The following is a 10,411-nucleotide window of genomic DNA, read 5'->3' as shown; positions in this document are numbered from 1 at the left end:
GACCACTAACACCATTAAACCTTCCTCTTTCCCAATGCTAATTTGTTCAATTATATCTCCTCCCTGATTTGCATACTTAAATCATCTTTCTCCATGGCAAATATAGATGCAAAATACAAATTTAAATCCTCACTTATATCTTTCAGATCAAAACACAAGTTGCCTCTTTGGTCCAAATGAGTCCCATTCTTTCTTTTGTTATATTCTTGCTTCTGATATACTTATAGACACATTTGGAATTTTCTTTGTTTTACCCATGAGGGCTTTTTTCATGCCCCTACTTCACTCTCCTGATTTTTTAAAGTAAGCTTCTGCCATTTCTATACTACTCTAGCAATTCTGCTGCATTGATCCCTTGGTATCTGCCTTTGACTTCCACTTTTGTTCCTTGTCCAATCCCAAACATTGCTTGATATCCAGGGTTCTCTGAATTTGTTGGTCCCACTTTTTGCCTTTAGAAGAGTGAGCCCTTTATGCTTTATTTCTTTATTGAATGATTCCCACTGCTCTGATGTAGATTTTCCTACAAGTTGTCACTCCTGATCCACTTTGGCTAGATTCTAGTCAAGAGCATTTATTGTTTTATTTTCCTGTTCCATAACCACTTCATATTTTACTGAGTTAAGATCACTATAAGAAAAACTAGACAGTTTGGGTTCTGAAGAAGGGTCATTGAACTTGAAATGTTAGCTCTGTTTCTCTCTCCACAGATTCTGCCTGACCTGCTGAGCTTCTCCAGCAATTATCATTTTTGATTTGACAGGGTTGGGGTGTTTTCCTTAGAGCAGAGAAGGCTAAGAGAGCACTTGGTTGAGGTGTAGAAAATTATGAGAGGCATTAATAGGAAGAAACGTCATCCCTTAGAAGAGCAATAATAGCCAGGTGCATAGATTTAAGGGGAATGGCTGTTGTGAATTTGAGAGGAAAAAATTCACAGAGTGGGATCTATCTAGGCCTTACTGCAGAAAGGGTGGTGGAGATAAGAAGCTGCACATTACTTAAGAAATATTTGGATGAACACTTGAAAGACCATCATGTACAAGGCTAAGGGCCAAATGATAGAAAATAGGATTAGAGTAGATAGATGCTTGATGACTGGCTCAGACGTCATAGGAAAAATGGTCACTTCCCGTGCTGTGAAACTCTGACAACATGAGTTACACTGAGCTCATACAGACTGAGCTGCACTGAGATCACTCATATTCACACTGTTATCACATAAAAACACCCACACTCAATTCCACTGAGCTCAAACACTCACCATCACACTGAGTTCACACAGACTCACCATCACACTGAGCTCACTCACACTCACTGTCATACTGAGCTCACACAGACTCACCATCACACTGAGCTCACTCACACTCACTGTCTCACTGAGCTCATTCACACTCACTATCACACTGACCTCAATGTCTTACTGAGCTCACTCTCACCATCAGACTGAGCTCACTCTCACTATCACACTGAGCTCACTCACGCTCACTGTCACACTGAGCTCACACAGACTCACCATCACACTGAGCTGGCACTCATTCACCATCACACTGAGCTCACACTCACACTATCACACTGAGCTCACACTTACACTCGCCATCACATTGAGCTCATTCACACTCACCATCACACTGACCTCACACTCACTATCACACTGAGCTCACTCACACTCACCATCACACTGAGCTCACTCAGACTCAATGTCTCACTGAGCTGGAAATGTGTTGCTGGAAAAACGCAGCAGGTCAGGCAGCATCCAGGGAACAGGAGAATCGACGTTTCGGGCATAAGCCTTTCTTCAGGCTTATGCCCGAAACGTCGATTCTCCTGTTCCCTGGATGCTGCCTGACCTGCTGCGCTTTTCCAGCAACACATTTCCAGCTCTGATCTCCAGCATCTGCAGACCTCACTTTCTCCTCAATGTCTCACTGAGCTCATTCACACTCACTATCACACTGACCTCACACTCACTATCACACTGAGCTCATTCACATTCACTATCACACTGAGCTCATTCACACTCACTATTAAACTGACCTCACACTCACCATCACAATGAGCTCATGCACACACTATCACTAAGCTCACACTTACACTCGCCATTCACATTCACTATCACACTGAGCTCACTCACACTCACCATCACACTAAGCTCACTCAGACTCAATGTCTCAATGAGCTCATTCACACTCACTATCACACTGAGCTCATTCACACTCACTATTAAACTGACCTCACACTCACCATCACAATGAGCTCACGCACACACTATCACTAAGCTCACACTTACACTCGCCATTCACATTCACTATCACACTGAGCTCACACACTCACCATCACACTAAGCTCACTCAGACTCAATGCCTCAATGAGCTCATTCACACTCACTATCACACTGAGCTCATTCACACTCACTATCACACTGAGTTCACTCACACAATCACACTGATCTCATTCACACTCACTATCACACTGAGCTCATTCACACTCACTATCACATTGAGCTCATTCACATTCACTATCACATTGAGCTCATTCACACTCCCCATCACACTGAGTTCACTCACACAATCACACTGATCTCATTCACACTCACTATTACACTGAGCTCATTCAGACTCACGATTACACTGACCTCACACTCACCATCAGACTGAGCTCACTCACACACTTGACCTCATTCACACTCACTATCACACTGACCTCACACTCACCATCACACTGAGCTCACTCACACACTATCACACTGAGCTCTCACTTACACTCACCATCACTGAGCTCATTTGCACTCCCCCTGAGTTCACTCACACTCACTATCACAGTGAGCTCACTCACACTCACCATCACACTGAGCTCACTCACACACTATCATAGAACTCACTCACACTCACCATCACACTGAGCTCACTCACACTCGACTTATTCACACTCACTATCACACTGACCTCATACTCACTATCACACTGAGCTCACACTCACCATCACTTTGAGCTCATTTGCACTCCCCCTGAGTTCACTCACACTCACTATCACAGTGAGCTCACTCACACTCACCATCACATTGCGCTCATTCACTCTCATCATCACACTGAAGTCACTCACACTCACCATTACACTGAGTTCACTCACACTCACTATCACACTGAGCTCACTCACACTCACCATCACATTGAGCTCATTCACTCTCATCATCACACTGAGCTCACTCACACTCACTGTCACACTGAGTTCACTCACACACCATCGGACTGTGCTCACTCACACTCACTGTCCTAATGAGTTAACTTATGCTCACAGCAACACTGATCTCTATCAAACTTTCAACTAAATTCACACACAAATCAGTTGCACTCACATTACTCTCACATACTTGCACTTAGCTCACTTGCAGCTACGCAAAAGTGAGGACTGCAGATGCTGGAAACCAGAGTTTAGATCAGAGTGGTGCTGGAAAAGCACAGCAGGTCAGTCAGCATCCAAGGAGCAGGAAAATCGACGTTTCGGGCAAAAGCTTTCGGGCCCATTCCTGATGAAAGGCTTTTGCCCGAAACGTCGATTTTCCTGCTTCTCGGAGCTGCCTGACCTGCTGTGCTTTTCCAGCATCACGTTGATCTAAAATCACTTGCAGCTACACTGAGTTCACACTTACACTGTGTTCACACACATCCACATATACACAATGAGCACAGTCAGACTTGCAGTTTCTGAGCTGAAGTATTTTGAATTACATTATTCCCTTCTCCATTTGAGACAACATTGCCACCATTATTCACGTGCCCAGTTATTCTTACCTTACATTTGCTGATTACAACGGTTCATATATACTAATGCTTATAGATATTTTGTGTTAATTCAAAAAAGTTTATCATTACATGAGCTTGATGGGCGCTTTCATAGTTGGATTCATTTCAATGACACTTATTTGAGTTTAATGCAACCTCATAATGACATTAAAATTATAGTGCAAAATTGGGACTGCCTCCACGATTAGCGGTTGTGATAGCGTCTGTGTCAAGATTCAGAACTAGCTTGGCGGGGTGAATGAGGAATAATTGTTAGCAGGAAGTGGAAACAGTGGAAATTGGTGTAGTGGGGAACAGTACTGTGTATGGAGAATGAACGCTAACACAGCCCGGTCAAGCTGAATGGATTGTTTTCCATGTTGTAGTTTCTGTGTTTATGTGAATTAGGGCTTGACCAGACACTGACACAAACTGGAACGGAGATCCCTGGAGCAGACAGCGTGACTCAGCTTGGCTCGGGGGTCAATTCCGCAGGTAGTTTGCTCTTTTTGCCCGATTTACAGAGCATAAGTTTAGTTCTGATCTTAAGCCAAAACTACTTCGCAATAATGTTAAACTTGTTAAGATGCACAATTCACACAGATGTGAAATTGAGATGGTTTCTCGCAGTTATAATCAGCTCATTGACAGGAACAAAGATCTCCCTCACACTCGCACACTGGTACAGCTGATAGGTTGAGTGAAACAGATGTAGAGAGGCCAAAAGCCGAACAGTATCTGAGACCTTTACAGGCCATGATCAGCAACAGAGAGCAGGAGTTTTGTTTTATTACTTAGATGTATAGAAGCCGCGTCAGAAATATAGGCCATCAGACTGGGAAATGATAAAACGCAAATATTGCTGGATAATGGCATAGCTAACGTTCAAGGGATGGGGGATATGGGGCTGGGAAGGAACATTGCCCACCTGCAGCGTGGACTCTGGGGCGATAGATGTTTTTTCCCTTAATTCTGAATCTGCTCAAGCGGGCGTTTCGTGTCGAGGGAGAGAACAGGCGACCGTCAACTGTCCCTAGCTTCAGTGCTGTGACAACTAGTGACAGAAGGCAGGGCGCTCTCGATGCTCTGTAGAACATATGTGAATAAGCCGGAGAAAGAGAGAGAGCGCGCTGGAGGGAACTTGTAAATGGTGCTGTTCTGAAAGAAAAAGAATGGGAGTCGCAGGCAGCCAATAACGCACAGAAATCCACTTCTCTCAGGCACATAACCCACAGCGCAAAAGGAGGATCAAGCAGTATTTTCGCAACACGCAGGTACATTACTTGACGGATAGATGCCCAGCTACTAAGTGAGCACTTGTTTCTGGGTAAATGGCTCTGTGCACACGATACATCAATACAGCATTATCGTTCTTTCTGGCAAGAGGCAAGCCTTCCAATGAAGTGATTACTATGCAGTCGGATGAGTGTCAAGAATCAGCGAGATTCCATGCAGGCAGGTACTTAAGCACAAGTTATAGAATTATGAAATAACATAGCATAAACGTGGCCATTCGGCCCACGGTGTTTCTGACAACTCTGAAACAGCCATCCAATTGGTACCTCTCACCTGCTCTTTTCCCATAGCCCTGCAAGAATTCCCTCGGATTAAGACAAGTAAAGGACCCTACTTGGTCCCTTCAACTCATTCTGGTCAGCCCAGGATCAAATACATAGACACACCGTACATCCATTCACACTATCATCTCATACACACGCTCACACACAGCTACAGGTAAACCTAGGGGAATACATGAAACCAAGGCAGCAGCGAATGAGATATAAGTATTTAGTTTGTAAATAACAGGAGATAGGAGAAAAGGTCGATGCAGTCATTAGAAACTGCACGTTTGGCTCTCTTTTTTATATGTCAGATCCACATAGGGTGCCAATTCAAAGTGGCCTGGCCTAGCCACAGCACGAAAAGTTCACGAACTGTAAGCCTTCCCATTTTATCCTATATTCCCCAGCCATACACAGAGGCAGCTAACATGACCTTTGTGCTTTGGCACCAGAGGGGTTAAATAGTTTGATCAAAAGAATTTGTATGAATAGAGATAAAGATATCGGCTGTTCTTTGTAGGAGATCCGTTTGGAGCCTGTGCAGAGACATTACCCGACGGAAACAACTTGTGAAATGAGTGACAAGTCGGGAAAACTTGTGAAGCTAAGAAAAATATTGAAGAGCTCTAAACAGACAGCAAGAGCAAATAAATTGCACATATAGAGAAATATCCAAACATTTAATAGACATGCACGTTATTGACAATCACAAGTGATTGCCAAAAGTATCCAGCATTTCAATAATGCGAAGGATATACATGTGTGACATAATTTGTATCTATCTTTCCGCATTATTATCCAGTAATGCATGTTTCTGTTTACACATCCCAGCACCTATCGAAATGACATATAGCTAATGTGTGCTTTAGACCTGCCTAAATAGGTCCGATTTCAAAACACGACTACACAAAATGGAACTATTAGAGCCCTGAACCCAATGCAGTGGCAGCCTAAGTGCTGAAATGTGCTGTAATGTTTAACACCTCAATTTGTTGATGTATTATGCATTATCTAACGTGCCTCCTGTAGTACAGACTTGGCGATCACTGTACAAGCAGCTCTGAGTTGCTGCCTGATAGCTGAATTTAGCCAGTAACTGGCGTGGACTTGTTCTTCCAGGAACGTAAAGTGAGCATAGACCTAGAATCACTCAATGTTTTTTCCCGCTATTTAGGATCATTGCACGTGCGATTTGTCGTTACATTTTGAACAATTGTCACCACGTAGTTAAATTAATGTAGAGAAAGCATTCACAACACAATACCTGGTCAAGAGACGATAGGCTGAATGTGTACTTATGGAAACGTAACGATTGCACATCAAAGAAAACGTTAAATAAATGTCTTAATTGACAATAAACTGCATCAGGTTTGAGAATATCTTACAAAAGTACGTTGCTAATCAGCAAATAATATGTTGTGCCAAGTTTGTATTTTGAAGCATTGATTTTATCAAAATGTTAAAGCAGAGTCCGCACGTGGACCTCCCTATAGAAATAGGCACATGGAATATCATGTGGGCAATTTCAATACTACTTGGTTATTTTTGAAAATTTAGATGATTTATATTATAATTTGAAAACCTACGTTTGTGGAAGGCGCATATAATTGTGAGCTACTTCCGTTTAATTTTGTACCTTTGAGATAATTATTACTTAGGAAATTAATAATGGGTAAATATCACATGTTTCCTTTCGTGATTTTACTGCAACGGCCTGTAGCTAATGTGTGTGTGTGTCTGTGTGTGATTTGCCTAAGATTGCTATCAGGAGCTGAAACTACAAACAGCTAATCAAAACAATCAGGAAACTTGGCAATTAATGATGAACGAATGTACTAACCATTATATTGCCCTGCTGAGAATGTCAATGCAATGATGATGATACATCGGTTATGACGGTAAATACGGATCTGACAATAACGTTTCAAGCCACTACTTGGAAATAGTCCAGTATTCGCAAGCTAATCTTCAATGACACACGAGCGAAATGAATTAAACGAAAAACAGCCTGCCTTTGAGGAACAACAGCAGTTACGGAAATATGAATTACGCTGTTGAAACTACAATCTACAAAGACTCTCTTTAATTCCATCTAATCCGCAAAAAGAATGTAAAGTTTAAAAACGTTCTGAAGACATCTCGAGACAGGGCGACAATTCCATCAAATTTCCTTCCTTTAGACGAAGACAAATTAATTAATCGGTTGTTGCAGCCTTTGCATGTCTAGAACTCACAGTCATCCTAGAGAGGCCATGATCCCATCTGCGTATGACAACAAATCAAAGTTCAAATGGGCAGCTTATGTGGCAGTTGATCCTGTATCATAGTCTTCCGTGATCCTTCAATTGCTATTTAATAGAATTACAGTTTTAAATCCAAATAGTCTTGAAGAATTTTTTTATCAGTAAAGAGTGAGCACAACAGAGAAACAAGAACCGAACGCATCGCATAGTTCATTGAAGGGAAACCTACCGATAGCGCTCACCGCTTCCCGAAGTTCAATGCTCGAGTTAATGACCACACGGTTGCCTGTATTAATTAGCGAGGTACAGTCGACGAAACATTGTGACTATTCTAGCAATTTCTCGAAGACATTTCATTGAATAAAGGTACTGTTTGCCATATTTACAGAACAGCTGCAGTGCGGGTGTGCACAGGTGAACATCCCTAGAGTCCTAAAGTATGTATTTTTTAGATGCCCTGTCTTTTCATTCAAAGAATCATTTAAAGTGAGAAACTCAATGTTATATCCATCAGAGCTCTATGAAAAGTGAGTAAGTATAAACAGCTGCAGTGCGCGAGACCAAGATGTGGTTAATGTCAGTAAATGAGGAAGTTACACCTTGTGACTGAACTAAATTCAATATTTCTTATCACATCCAAATAAATAGTTGCATTTTCGTCAAAAAGTGATTTGTCGAAAGTCGTAGAGTCCTGATTTATTTGGAATATTATTGTGACATTAATACAAAACACTCTTCCTCTACGTTTTAAAGCAATACCTAAGAGCCTAAAGTCGCCGCAATGTAACAAGTACATGACAAAACGAAATCGATTATTGGGCAATTCAACTTGAGGCAAATTAAAACTCAGACCTTGAATGGGTATTCTATTTTCCACGTCCGAATGTGTCGAACTCTCATTACAACCAAAATGTACGGGGTTTTTTTTGTTGAAATTCCGGATTAGTGGTTCCTCCTTTCCTTTCGAAAGTGGAGCCATGACACCTAGCTTCTTGGTCTCGCTATGGCCACAACCCACCGAAAAACAAACCAGTATACGGTCTCACTGTGATACGTTTTTATTAATTGCTATTTATAAATATGGGGAGGGGGACACCAAACATAAGGTAAATATTACATTCGGGTATGGAAGAAGACCGAGGTGATGTTGAGAAGTCAGGTTATCAGATTATTTCCTACCTTTCTGATTCTCCGTTCTGCTCGCTGGGCGTCTCTGACCGCATCTTCCAGAAATCAGTCCGGACGCAGCACCGCGCTGCTAAAGAACTGCACGAATACACACGATTATAAAGAAAACTTCTGCTCTGCTAAACCACCAAATTAGAGTAAGATCAGAATACGCCGTGTCCATAGTCAACTATTTTGCTACTTCTGTGCCCGCCCTGAATCTATTTCAAAGGATAAATGCATTAATTGCATTAATCGATGTGTTTCTGAACAGCGAAATAATATGCATGCATTCATTTGTGTTTATTAACATTAATTAGGCGCACTTGTGTGGCCTGTGCGTTTTTGTATGTGACTTGATGTAACCAGGACTGGAGACTTTGCAAAGTGACTCAGAGTAACCCGCGCTCTCGTCTATAGCGTATAGAACAGTGTCTCCGAAACTTCCCTTTAAAAGCGTATCATATTTAAGGATTTCATGGTCCAAACTGTGTAGTTGGATACAAACAGATAGCAGCTGTATTGCCCTCACTGTATTTCTTGTATGATTTGGTGCATTTGGCATATTAGCACCCGAGTGGAATATCAAAGTCATATACAGCCCATGCCATCTGTTTGACTTGTATCTAACGCCGAAGGCTTGAGCATTGCTGAATAAATGCTCATCGGCTTTAGATTAATTTCATTTAAATCAACAGCTAGGCTTGTCATGGATAATAAACTAATGGAGGTTTGAAGAAGACTCATCGATAATAATCGGTAATGGCGAACTCGAAGTAAGCTGCCTTGGCTTTTTGCTTGTGATAGGCCATATCTTTCCGGGGCAGAAGGATTTAGTGAGTCTGGAAGCTTAAATTCAGATTTTCACAGATTTGCGTCTCAATCCACTACCCAAGAACAAAACAATGCAAAATCAGGAGTTTTCATCTATCAAAATGCCAATTTCTTAAAGAAAGCATCCTAAAACTTCTATTGAAAAATAATTTGTGAAAGACATATACTGCCAGAACTGCCATTTTAAAGCTACAAACCATTGTTTCAAGGAGATTTCACTAATAAGTGCATGTTATCTCTCCTTGCCTGACACGATTTGTTCTGGCAGCTGAGCTCAGTTCACTCTTTGAAAGTAACACGCTGGGAGCGCGCATGCTCGCGGCCTCTCCGCGGAGCCTTCTTGCTTCTTCCTTCCTGCAAAAGCAGCTCCGGGAACTTTCCGCTTCCGCATTTTACTCGGTTTTTTTGTTGCCTCAGTCCACAATCACAAAAACCTTTGCAGCATTAGTGTAAACAGAACAGTCACTTTTGTACGCCGTCGCTCCCTTCCCCTCAAGGCGAGGTACAGTTACTTCAATGTAAGAGAAAACTGCTGGGGATTTAGCCTGAACCAATTGAAAATCTGTTTATATAGATTTCTAAACTGCATTTCATCCTAGATAATGCTCACATATGCACACATTATATAACTACGCCCTTTAACAAACAACAGTATTCGACAAGCCAAGTCGTCTTGCAATGTAACAACTGTAGAAGACTATTGAAATAACGCAGCTTTCTACAGGCCATTGTTTAAAACTATCTCAATGTACTTATTTGATTGGATTTAGAAATGATCCAAATTTAGTGACCTACAACATTGCAATTTTAGCCAGTTCGAAAATGA

Source organism: Chiloscyllium plagiosum, chromosome 9, assembly GCF_004010195.1.
Source record: "Chiloscyllium plagiosum isolate BGI_BamShark_2017 chromosome 9, ASM401019v2, whole genome shotgun sequence".
NCBI classification, from domain to species: domain Eukaryota; kingdom Metazoa; phylum Chordata; class Chondrichthyes; order Orectolobiformes; family Hemiscylliidae; genus Chiloscyllium; species Chiloscyllium plagiosum.
The sequence above is the reverse complement of the archived record's forward strand: the minus strand, read 5'-3'. Positions refer to the sequence as shown.